General features: G+C 30.3%; 1 long non-coding RNA gene across 1 annotated transcript; it reads right to left on the reverse strand.

Annotated features, from left to right (window-relative positions):
• On the reverse strand, positions 71 to 6303 carry LOC105172328. The gene is made up of 3 exons (XR_848641.2): positions 6171 to 6303; positions 320 to 429; positions 71 to 190 (listed from the first exon to the last, which is right to left on the reverse strand). It is a non-coding gene; the product is annotated as an uncharacterized LOC105172328 (long non-coding RNA).

Genomic DNA, 14409 nt, shown 5'->3' on the forward strand with positions numbered 1-14409 from the left:
ATTCTCTTTAACGGACTTTTTTTCCACAACCTGAAGAATCGTTTCCAAGCTGACGGTTGGGATGGACATGAATGTTTGATTTTTTGTAGTTGCAATTCATGCATTGAGTCTCTACCACAAGTCCCCGTAACTTCATTGGAAGAAGAGCAATCGCCTAATTCTGCTTTTCCTACATCCAAAAGTCTCAAGTCTACAAGAAAAAGAAACCAATTACAATGGAGATCATTAGTACTAAAATCATCGTAATGCTATGTCAACACCCAATGATGTAATGTCATTCAAAAATATTATATGGAGAAATAATATACATCCATATTACCTTTAGCAGAAGTAGACGAAGAAAGCAAATATGAGAGCTTTTGGTGTGTTGACGAAGTAGTGTCATTTTGATGGATTTTTTGTGATATAGTGGGATTATTCCCATTTTTCCTGCGAAAAAGCTCCAATTATACCCAAAATGCTACAGATGAAAAAAAAAAGAAAAAGAGGAAATAATTCCACACAATTGTACATAACAACGTTTGTGAACAATTACCACATTGAGAATATTTACTAATCAAAATAATTTGTAGCACAATACAAAAACTATTTGAAAGGCATGTGACAATTTTTTCTTTTTGAAAAGTATTCAAATTTTATTTGCTTAATAGACAACAACAGAGTTATTTATTATCATAAACATAATTGTGTTACTTAAATGCAATATAGTAAGTACTTCTACATTGCTAGAGAAGTGATTTCCTATGGAAGATGACAACATTTTTCTACATCTTCACCATCTTTATTGCCCATGAAAATTTTCATTATATCTTCACCATCTTTATTGCCCATGAAAATTTTCATTATATTTTATGTAGATAAATTTGCAATCTACCTACCCGTGTTATAAAAATAGGTAATCAGCCTCCTTATGAAAATTAAATAGCAATTTACCCCTTGCTTAGGGAATAGGTAATCAGCCTCCTTATGACTAATGTTGTATTTTTTTATATTTGAGCCACTAATTGCTTAGGGAATGTAATTTTTAGATGTTGGTCCGCCATTGACATTTAACGGCGGTTAGTAGGAGGGCCTTTTATGCAATAATTTTGGCTTCTATTTGTCAATCTTAATATCCTATAAAGTATGGGATCAAATATGAAATAACTCTATTTTGCGGGACTGACTTTACAATTTTGTCTATATTTGCACTTCAGATGATCTGTAAATATATCGAGATTGAAGAAATATTCTGCCTACTTCACAGTTGTAGCTCTATAATAAGCCTTATGGTATGACCCCATCAAAGATAATTTGACTAGTTAGCTATAAATTATTAATAATATCTCTTATACAAAACACACAAACAATTAATCATTTGCTTGATATTTTTGTTATCCTTTCCTTGCTGAGTAGTGTGACTTGTCACAATTTCAGTGGCATCAGAACCCGAAAGGTAATTGTTCATTTGATTGTGAAAAACACCATGCAAAGAGTATAATATGAACTTCTACATAAACTTAGTCAATTCTTGCAAAAAAATGAAAGGTTCATAAATTTGATATGCGTGATCAACTCTTCAAACAATCAATTTTATAAAGCCGATGGATTGTTGTGATACTCAAATTGTGTACAATATGTGTAAGTGTTCTAGACCATCATTGAGTAATCAACGCCTAAAAACATCTAAGAGTGTCTAAAATTAGGAGAAGTATAGGATAGACATGTTTAACCCTGTAAGAATTGTGACATTACATATGAGCGATTATATACAGTAAAACCTCTATAAATTAATAACCTTGGGACCATGAAATTTTATTAATTTAAAGAGATATTAATTTATCGATAAATTAATATTTTATTAATTAAAAGAGAGACTTTTTAAATTCAACAAATTTATTACATATGTATTGAAAATAAACGAATTCATATATGTTTCATTAATTATATTCATGCATCAATCAATTCTTTGTAACTAATTAAATATATTCATGTATAATATCAATTCATTGTATACAACTAACTATTATATTCATAGACGCATGTATCAATCCATTGGAATTACTTAAATATACATGTTTACATTAATTAATTCATTGCACTTAAATAACTATTATAACCAGTTAAATATATTCATGCATGATGAATACATCATATACTATATAAATCTCAATATGAAAATAAAATATTTCATAAAACCCAATCATGTCTTTTCATCCATGAATGATCAAATACGTAAAATATTACAGACTTCATATTTTAGCAAATTACCATAATATTTATAACTGTAATATTTATGAATTATTAATTTAGAGTTTTAATGGGACCTAATATTTATAAAGGAATTATTTATAAAGGAATTTTTTGAAAAATTATTATCTTATTATCTTATCGAATTTGATGCTTTTTTACAAAGGCCCAAGTCGGGACCAGAATGTTTTATTATTTTAAAGAATTTATTAATTTATAAAGTATTAATTTATAGAGGGTTTACTGTAATTTGTTTACAAGTTCTAAGGTTATCTATACAATCCAATTATGTTTATGTTAATAAACTTTTGACATATATGATCATTAAAACTATTTTGTCTTTTGAATCTTTGTGTTATGATGAAGTATCATAATTCATAATGATAAATGCTCCAATGGTCCTTAAAGTTTGAGCTTCATATCATTAAAGTCCCTAATATCTAATTCTTGGTCTTATAGTCCCTAATATAAAAATTTTATTTTCTTCTAGTACTTAATATCCATTATTAATGGATAATACAAGACAACATGTCAACAAATATGGGGAAAAAATGCAAGCAACATCCTTGTGATATCACAAATGAGCAAATTACCCCTTTATTAAAAAATAAATAGTGATACCTTCATGTATTTTTTAAAATACAACAATTTACCCCCTATGATTTTTAAAATGAAGCAATTTACCTTCCTATATAAGGAGGTAGACTGCTTTATTTTAAAAAGTACAAGGGGTAAATTGCTATATTTTTTTCATGAGGAAAAATATGCTCATTTTCAATATTACAAGGGGGCAAATTAGTATTCACCCCAACAAATAATATAAAGTTATCAAACATAATGTTCTAACTAAAAAACTAAACTTAAAAGGAATTATGAAATCAAATACTCTAAATTTAATTATCAACTTTCTTCTACAATTCAAATTTCTTGTGTTTATTACAATAGATTTACGACTTAAACCATTGCAATTGAAATATAATTGAAGATTTGTAATTTAGTTCAAATAATTTTTGAAAAATGACACCAATAGGAAAATTATGATGGTTTTATTGTAAAACATAAATTGATATATGACTACCCATATGTAATATGATTTTGGAAGGACTCTCTCTTGAGGAGCCCATAACCCCTACGATTCTTCCAAACCCTAAACCTAGCACTAGCTTTAAGTCGTCGGATCCTCCTTATTACCAACAATCATTTGCGGCGGCACTTAGCGAATGCCACGCTATTGATATTGTTGGGCCATTAATTTTATGATGGAGGAAACTGAACAGTTGTAGGCTAATTCCAAGTATGCTCTAATCCGCAAATTTTTGCATGGCAGTCTTGCACTATAAGAAAATAGGGTATTAAAGATAAAAAATTAGAGACGGAATTATATCAGTGTGTATCAAAGACAGATTTAGAGATTGAAACTTTTCTTTATGATAAATTATTAATAATTTCTATATCAGAGATGGCCTCTCTGATACTATTAAATTATTGCTTCAAAAATCGAGATGGCCGGCACTTTAGTTTTTTGGTTATTTTTGTTTGCATTTCCGTAGCTGATTTATTTTTAATTTACTTATGGAAAGTTTTGTCTCCAAAGTTGTAAACTTTTAAACTTTATAAATAAAAATATAAGCAAGCAATTATTAATTAATTATTTTTAAAAAATTCTTTTTACATAATATATTATATTTTACTTTGTAAATGAGTAGTTTAAATATTTTAGTTTCAAGTAATTAATATAAGACAAACAAAAAAATGACAGAATTTTAATTTTTTTGGCAAAATAAGTTTGAAAAATTATAATATTCTTAAATTTTAAAACACAAAAACAACAATTTTTTTATTTATTAAAATATTAATTAAGTTGAAAATGTTTATATGACATGATAAAATATATATGTTTGTATAATTATAATGTACTAAAATTTTAATTTCAATTAATTATAATAAATTAAAAGTAAATTTTTTATTAATTTTTTTATTTTAATAAAAAATACCCATTCCTCTGCATGTTTTCTCTCAGCACCAACCACTTCTCCGTTGACTTAACGTTAGGGTTTTCCTGGCTGTGCGAATTTGATGAGATTCAAGAAATCGGAGTGCCAGGTTCTGGATTTTGAGAGTGTTTAAAGCTTTGTCAAGGTAAAAACTTAAGAATTCTTTTCTATATTATTGCATTGCCTTCGAAATTGTTGAAGCTTATGAATCTGAAAAATCGGTATTGCTGCTTTTTTTCCTATGGAATCGTTTTCATCAAGTGGACTCTGGGGTTCTGCGGCTGTTCCGTAAACAATATACGAAACAAGACATTCCAGTTACAAGTAAATCAAATACTAAATAAATAAAAAATCATAGGAACTTAATGCAATTTCAATCACAGAATTGTACTTGAGCAATTGAACAATCCATAGGGTATCAGCCTCAAAGCATTAGTACCATAAGTTTTGTGTTGTGAAATGAAGTTATGTGATTCAGACTAAAGTATTTAAATATTACTTGGTATATATATTGAGGAATTTTGTTAGATTTTTAGTACATAAACGTTCCTTTTATGTACTTACATAGGAAGAATACTTTGCAAAAATGGAGTGTACTAATGTTTCTTTCTAGTCTTGATTTCGATCTCTCAGTTTGGTATGATATAACTAGAGGTCCTTTTAAAGGATGCTTATATGGATTTGGAAGTAGCTCGTCATCTACAAATGCAAGTTTAGTCAGTTCTACTCTTAGTTCATCTGAGGAGAAGCTTAATGAGTTAACAAAAATTATGGAGAATATGCGCTCTAATGCTAAAAACCTGAAAGAAGAATTTTCAAGACGAGAAGAGGAAAATAGAAAATTGCTTGAAACTGCTCTTGAATAAGGTCGAAAGAGGGAAGCAGACCTACAGGAATTAGTTCGTAAATTACTTTAAGATGTGAGATATACAAACCATCAATTTGCTGGTGGGACTACACAGCAGAAGCAACAACATTCTAGGGAAGATCATTAGTTTCTTTTTGGTATTGGTTTTTTAAGACTTAATTTATGTTGATTTGAGTTGTATTTTGACTTGCTTTTGTTGGTTTGGAAATGCAGACATTGGTATTATCTAGTACTATTTGCATGATATTCATTTTTGTTATTATTTATTGTTGTTGGTTGGAATCAGATTTTTGTACTTGTTGAATGTATTTGATGGCATAATGAGCACGATATTAATTTGAATATAGAAATTAAAAAATCTACAAAACAAAGAAAAAATTAGAGACGGATTAGAGACGAAAAATTAGGGACAGGCAAAATATGAGACGAAACATTTTGAGAGTTAGAGAATTAGATACAAAATTAACAACAAAAACTTCACCTTCATAGACTGATTAGAGACGGAAGGTATTTCTCCCAATAAAGTCAAATGATAAAAATACCAAATAAATTAAATTACGGTACTAAAAATACATTTAATCTAGTTAGTAAAGGATGCCCCATCTAGTCATACTTGTAAGTTTGCTTATTTTGTAATCTAAACTTCTGATTTGCAATTATCTTATAATCACCAACATAATTTAATCAAAATAGGATCAAAAGGTAGCTAGATAGAGATGGTGCATCTATGAATACGATTTAGTTTTTTTTCATTTATATTTTGGTAGTTTCATTTCCTTGAAATCTATAAATGTGTGATGCCAGGACTGTAATGGGGAGAATAGGACATAATGAAAAAAACATAGTCCCTTATTTTTCAATACTCTTCGGAGATAATTGAACTAAATATGATTATGCATATCATAGTGCATTTTCGTACAATTATATATAAAACCGTTCGTTCGCATAATTGGAATTTGTTTCCTTTTAGTCACTTGTTGTTTTGTTTCTAGTCCATATGTGAATAACACAAATTCTAATGACAACTGAAGAAAAAACATTAATCATGAAACGAAAATGAGCTAGAATTAAAGACTTACTGGGGACAAGGAGGATGTTCTTGAATACCTTGATGGGCCATGAAAAGCGATTCTAGTGGTAAGTTTTGTGTATGAAAAGTGTATTTATCTATCAAGAGTTAGATGCTAAGTTTTAGTTCATATTGTTTGTTTGTTATGCTAGAAATCACATATGCATGTCTCTATTCAACTCATCCTTACAAGGAATAAGCGGATGAAATTTTGGGTGATGTACGCTAAGGCCTAGAACCCTACTTTTACTCTCACCCATTCACTACATGCCTAGAAAAATCTATACTATTAATATATATAAATATATATTTTAAGGGGGCTCTTTGACTTAAATCCTTCAATTTTGTTGACCAAATTCTTAATTTTTAGAATTTTGAGTGTTTTTTAGGGTAAATTACAATGACCTCCTCTGAGATTTAGTTAATTACGAATACTTCCTCTTTGTTTGAAAATCACAAATACCCCCTGATGTTTGATGAAATTATGTAATCTTTGGTTGGAGGTATGAAATTGTCAACTTTGCTCTTACTGTATTTTTTGTTTTCTTTTAAAAAATTTAAAACTTATAAAAAAATCGAACGGGATGGATGAAAAAAAATTAAAAATATAATATAAAAAATTATCCACTTGGTCCATAAAAAAATTATTTTAAAAAAATGAATAAAATTATAATTTTTAATCCATAAGGGCATTTTGGTCAGTTCACTATTAAAATCAGGGGGTATTGATAATTTTTCAAACAACGAGAAGGTATTTGTAATTATACCAAATTCAGGGGAGTTCGTTGTAATTTACCCTTTTTTTTATTATCAAAATACTATGTATAGTACGGAGGACTTAATAATATATGTTATAATTTTCAATGTATTTGATATCTTTAAATTACATTCCATAATTATTGTTATATTTTCTAACTTGCAAAATTTGATTCTAACATATATATTCCTCCACTCCAAACATTTATCTTTGTAGTATGTACTTTATATATAGATTTTCCCTTTTTACAATTTAATTAAATTTTACTGCATTTTAATTTTTTTCTTTAATGTATACAGAACTTAATTAGCTTCATTATGAGAATTAAAAAATATAGCTAATTAACTTTATGTATATTAATCAACATTTTTCTCCTTAATTGATACTTTTTAAATACGATCTCCTTGATTTTAGTTCAATACCTATATTTTCAAAACTTAACTAGCGTTTTTTTCTTATTTATCAATAGAAACATTAATAGAGAACTTTGCCATAGAATTAATGTAACTTCAATTCTGGATTTCAAAAATGTAATAACTGACTTCATATACATATATCAGTATTATATATTTGAAATTCATAATTTTGAATATGATTATTTTTAGGTTAGCTCAACATACATTTTTAAAATTGGATTAATTTTTGAATTGAACAATTTTGACCAAATGTCGGTCTGTGAAAATTTTGAATTTTTTAATTATAACAATATTTCTATTGGTTGTTGTTAATATCCCTATTAGTTATATATATTTTTAATTAGATTACAAAAGTTAATAACTAATTATGTTTAATAAGTAATTGAAGTTAATTTAGGCCATCAATTTTAACATTGATTACATTGACATATTGTAATATTGATTCTATTACCATATTTTTTCAAATATGCAACTTAAGTCAATTAATATTGAATAATCTCATTACTTGATTATTAATAAGAATGCAATAAGTTAACAACTCTTATGAAAATTAAGAAATTGAAAAGTTTGGGGATATTCATCTTCATTTCCCAACCGCTTTACATTCTATCACAGATTGTTAGCTCTTGATATTCATCTCCTCTCATTAATGATGAGACTTTTGGTTGTAATTTTAGAGTCTATAAATATACCATTTTATTTAATATGATGATATAATAAAATGATATAAGAATAATCTCGCTTTTAATTATCATATTGTTGTAATATTATACAAGTTTTATAATACGTTATCAGCACGAAAGCGCTATACAGTTTCAAAAAATTCCATCTAACCATCAAGGTAATCTTTGTAGTAAAATTTAATTTTTCAAGGTAATATATCTAAAGTAACATATCGAGTAAAATTCTTTATTACTTGCATATTTTATTTTCATCAATTGTCGTTTATTATAATTTTATTTACAAATATATGATATCTTGGTTTTGAAGATAATATTACAATGTGAATATGTTAATTATGATACAGTATATGCATGTCACAACTATCAACTTATTAATTAATTTTTAATATGTAGATTTTATTATATTGGATATTGTTGAACTTGTCTTCATGATTTTATGACAGTACTATTATGTCGAATCTTGCAAAACTTAACTTTGTGGCTCTTGACATTATGGGGAAGAATTATTTATCTTGAATACTAGATGCTTAAATTCATTTCGATGCAAATGGTCTTGGAAATACTATCAAGGAAGGTAATGAAGCATCTAACCAAGATAAGGCCAAAGTTATGATTTTTCTTCATCGTCACCTGCATGAAGGATTTAAAATCGAGTATCTTACGGTAAAAGACCCACTTATTTTTATGGAATAATTTGAAGAAAGGTAAGACCACCAAAAAGCTGTAATTCTTCCAAAAGCTCGCTATGATTGGATGTACTTGAGATTGCAGGATTTTAAAATAGTGAGTACAATTATGCAATGTTTAGAATCGGTTGTCAATTAAAATATGCGTTGGAAAAATCACTGATATTGATATGTTAGAAAAAATATTCTCTACCTTCTATGCATTCAATATGCTCCTGCAGTAGCAATATGCGAAAAAAAGTTTCAGAAAATATTTTGAGCTAATTTCTTGTCTTCTCGTAGCTGAACAAAATAATGAGTTTTTTTTTTTGAAAAATCATTAGTCCCGACCGATTGTTTCAGCTCTATTCCTTAAAGTGAGTGTGCAACATGCAACCACTATAATCATGAACCATATCATTGTCGTAACCGTAGTTTTGGTCGTGGTCGTAGTTGTGGACGTGCTTATCGTGGTGGTATTTTTAGGAATATATCTTTCCACAAGAAGTGAAAAAATAGTGAAGAAAAACTGAAATAAATTTTGTGGATAGTAAAAGTGATGGATATATTGATATGATTCATATAAACGTTACTAATATTTTTGTTGATTCGAATGGGAAAATCGATCACTTAATTGGTGATGAAAGTGTACGCAAGTAATTTTCTTATTTCTTGTTTAGTATTATGAATTTTATGTCCAAAATATTTTCTATCATAGTAAAGAATTTATTAACATATTTGTCTCATTAGTAGATATTCTAATATTGGTTTTACATTTTTATCATGTTTTAATTAAGAATGGATATCCATTTGGTTAGTGGCAACGTCAATAGTGAACATATGTGTCTCGCTGATTATGTCACAATGCACACAATACTTAATAATAAAACGTACTTCTCTTATTTAATTAGTAATAAAAGAAGCCAATGTTAGTACTATATTCGGTAGTCCAAAGTTAATTGAGGGCTCCGAAAGAGTTAATGTATTGTTACTCGGTTGAACACAATTTTATATTGATGATGCACTTTATTTCACCAAGTATCAAAGAAACCTTATAAGCTTTAAGGATATCCGGCAAAATGGATATCAACTTGAAACAACAAATGAAGATAATATTGTGTATCTCTATATCACAAATGTGATCTTAGGAAAAAAATGCGTACTGAAAAAATTAATTGGTATTTTCCTTTGGATTTTACTACACATATATTAGTACAATTAAAACTCATGCTATTGTAAACCAGAAGTTTACAAATCATAATAAGTTTGTTGTTTGGCATGACTGGTTTGGCCATCCCGGATCAATTATGAGGTGAAAAATAATTGAGACTTCATGTGGACATATAATTGAAGAGCCAGCAGATTCTCAATCCAATAATTTCTCATGTGCTTCTTTTTCTCAAGGAAAGTTAAATATTCGACCATCACCAGCAAAAATAGAGAATTAATCTCTCATACTTTGGAATGTAAACAAGACGATACTTGTGGACCAATCCACCCGCCATGTGGACTATGCCGATATTTCATGGTTATGATTGATACATCAACGAGATGTAGTCCGTACACCTGAAGATGTAAAACCAATGGTATACAAAGGATATTTATGGGGAAATGAAATAAGCAAGGTGAAATTGTAAGATATAAGGCAAGACTTGTTGCTCAAGGGTTTTTTTCAAAGACCCGACATTATCTATGAAGAGACTTACTCTCTTGTGATGGATGCAACTACTTTTTGTTAATTTCCGGTAGTTAAAGAAGGACTAAATTTGCATCTACTAGATTTCGTTACAGCCTATCTGTATGGCTCACTGGATAATGATATCTATATGAAATCCTTGATGTATTTCATTTCCCCGAAGCAAAAAAATCAAGTTCTCGAGAATGTCATTCTATCAAATTAAATAAATTCCTATATAGGTTGAAGCAACCAGGACAAATGTGGTATAATTATCTCAATGATTATTTGTTGAAAGGATATAAGATCCTATTTATCCTTGTATTTTCATGAGAAGATTCAGAAATGAATTTGTTATCATTACAGTTTATGTTGATGACTTAAACATTATTGGAACTCCAGGAGAGCTTCCAAAAGGCTATAAATTGCTTAAAGAAACAATTTGAGATGAAAGATTTAGGCAAAATAAACTATTGTCTTGGATTTCAAATTGAATATTTAATAAATGGAATTCTTGTGAATCAAAAGCTTATATCGCTAAAGTGTTAAAGCGATTTTATATGGACAAATCACATCTATTGAGCACCCTAATGGTTGTATGCTCATTAGATTTGCAGGACCTTTTTAGACCTCGAAAAATGGATGAAGAACTGCTTGGTCCTAAAGTACAATACCTTAGTGCAATTGGAGCACTAACGTATCTTTCTTACTTTACAATACCTAATATAATATTTGATGTTAATTTATTACTAAGATATAGTACTTAACCCACGCGAAGGCGTTGCAATGGGATTAAGCATATTCTTTGCTATCTTAGAGGTACGGTGGATATGGGGTTATTCTACTCAAAAGTATCTAATTATGATTTAATTGGTTATACCGATATTGGCTATTGGTCTGATCCTCATAATAGCATATCACAAACTGGCAATTAATTTCTTTGTGGTATACAACAATTTCATGGTGATTTATGAAACAAGCAATAACAGCCACATCATCAAATCATGCAGAAACTATAGAAATACATGAGGTAAGTCAAATATGTTTGGTTGAGATCCATGATTCAACACATTTGAGGGACTTGTGGATTCACTTGAAAAGATTGTCCCGATGATCCTATATGATAATAATGCAGCATGTATTGCTTAACTGAAAGAAGGGTACATCAAAAGGGATAGAATGAAACATATTTCACCAAATTCTTCTCCACTCATGATCTTCAAGAATGGTGTTATTGATGTTCAATAAGTCTGTACAAGTGAAAATCTAGTAGATTTGTTCACCAAAGCACTTTCTACTGCAATATTCAAGAAGTTAGTCCATAATATTGACGTTTGTCATCTCAAGATCTCGACTGATATTTTAATGAGGGGGAGTAAAAATGCATAGCACTCTTTTTTCCTTGACCATGATTTTCCTCACCGGGTTTACCTGGTATGACTTTTAATGAGGCAGTGTATATTCATGTATTGAAATATAATTAACTCTTTTTCCTTCACTAGGTTTTTGTCCTTTAGAGTTTTTCCTAGTAAGGTTTTAACGAGGCATATTATTGATTAATGAACATCCAAGGGGGAGTGTTATGAAAATTAAGAAATTCAAAAGTTTGTGGATGTTCATCTTCATCTCCCATCCTCTTTGTGTTCTTTCATAAATTGTTAGGTTTTGATATTCATCTCCTCTCATCAATGATGAAACGTTTGGTCATAGTTTTGGAGCCTATATATAAGCCATTTTGTTTTTTATGATGATATTGTGAAATGATATAAGGATACTCTCATCTTCCCTCTCACTTCTAATTCTCATATTGTTGCAATATTATACAAGTTTTATAATAATAATAGGTTTTTTAATACATAACTATAGTTAATTTAGACCATTTGTATTAATTATTAATTATGTTACCGTATTTTAATTGTTCATTCTAGCTTCATATTTTTCGACTTATATAGTTAAGGATTAAAGACAAAAATAGTCCCCTAACTTTGGCTATTTCTCGTTTTAGTCCTTTAACTTTTGCGTTCTCATTTAAGCCCCGTAACTTTTCAAAACCACTCAATTTGGTCCCCCGATAGAATCTAAAAAGAATATGCGTGGAGCTGGGCTAAATTCTGGACCATTTTAGCCCTAAACTACTTTCAAGCGCGAATTTTAGTCCATTTTCACTATTCTTGCATTTTTATGCATTATTCACTCATGCTCGCCTATAATGGTATCAGAGCCCAGGTTTATTGAAGAAATATATTATTATATTACATTTTGATATTATATATCCACTAATGGAGGAGACATTCCAAGAGAAAATGGAACCCAACGAAAGTTCGAGTTATTATGAAAACAGGAAATATTTCCAGATTCTGGAAATACAGAGAAGAGAATTTCTTATGGAAATTCTTGACAAGTGTTATAATGGTCCCAAGAGGATTGATCCAAGACTTTTCACGCCGGAAGAAGAAAAAGAATGGCTGAGAAATTTCGAAGTCCGACAAGTGCTACCAGGGAATGCAGTAAGGCGTCTACACTCCACTAAATTCCATGGTAGAATCCCAACCAGGAGAAGCAGAACGGGTAAATTCCTACATAATTTCAGTTCTAAAAATTATGACTGATTGGAAGGAACTCGAGCCGGATACATCAAAGACCTCTCAAATCAAGACTATGGACATAGGTTAATCCAAATACCTATGAAAATAGAATCTCTGAGCCGAAAGGTGGACGAGGTCCATAAGATTCTTCCTGATCTACACAAGGGTCTTACAGATCTGAAGACAGAAATTACAAATCTAAAGAGAAATCCACGAGAAAGCCCTAAGACATCTAGATCCAGACAAGAGCGAATCAGGGACGCTTTTGGAACAGTACCTCTTCTACACTAGAAGGGGAAGGCCACGGAGATTCCAAAGCAAAGTTAAGAGAAGATCTAATTATTGCTTCTATTAGATCTATAAAATAATGGAAGTAACAAGAGCGGATCTAGTAGATCTACAAGAATTGGCAGAATTCTTTTCCCAACTCGGGATCGTGGATTTAGTTAATATCTAAACCAATGAGATTACTCCAGCACTACCACCGCCTGAGGGAAGTACATGCTCAAATGATCCTCCACAGGATCAACTGATGAGAGAAAGTGCGGACTTCCACACTAATGCCACTCCAACGTTTGTGGGAACCAGGCTAAAGGAAAATCCAGGAAGAAACCCAAAAAGAGTGCCGGAAAATACACCTTGCGCAAGGACCATGCTCCAGCCCTTACATCCATATGGCGCTATACTAAACCTGGATATTATCGATTTTCGAAATACCGAGAAATTGATAGACGAATGGGTTGTAGCAATCAAGATAGCAGCAACTACTCTAGAGCTCAACAAAGAAAACTTCATAAAGCTTGTGGAGTTGAGCTTAGAGGGATCTGTGAAGATCGGATGGGATAATACCCCAGAAGATACCAAAGCCAGTATTCTTGCCGGAGATTCGAAAGGCACAATAGCAGATCGGCTAGGAAGGCTTATCAAGATACACTTCATCGGAGATGGATACTCCGAAGGAAGTAGAACAGAAAAGGCTAGAGAATATGCACAGGCTCTCTTCAGCCTTGAACTTACGAGTATTTGCGCAGTAGATGAATACATTTATTGGTTTCATAAATATTTCTGCCAGAGTAGAGTAACAAAAGTAGCAGCTCCAATGTTCTTCGTAAAGATATGCAGTCCATGGAGGAAAATGTGGATCCAATCATATAAAGTACCTGAAGGACAGCTAGATTCAGTTGCGCGAAGAATGTCTTTCCTTAAAGACAAACTGAAGGATTGGTGTTATCAAGCATCCATCCAGAAGAATATGAAAAGATTGAGAGATAAAATCAAACGAACCCCTCTCTGTTGTGATAATAATGATTTTCCAACTATTATAGGAGAATCAAGTAAGCCAAGGAAAAGGAGGAAGCAAAATAGTAGCTCCTACCCTAGGAGTTCTAGAAGAACCTTTTCCCGGCGGAGATCATGGTGGTCCAACTCCAAAACCAGAACATACAAATTTGGACAAAGAATAGGACCA

Source organism: Sesamum indicum, linkage group LG10, assembly GCF_000512975.1.
Source record: "Sesamum indicum cultivar Zhongzhi No. 13 linkage group LG10, S_indicum_v1.0, whole genome shotgun sequence".
In the NCBI taxonomy this organism is placed as follows: Eukaryota; Viridiplantae; Streptophyta; class Magnoliopsida; order Lamiales; family Pedaliaceae; genus Sesamum; species Sesamum indicum.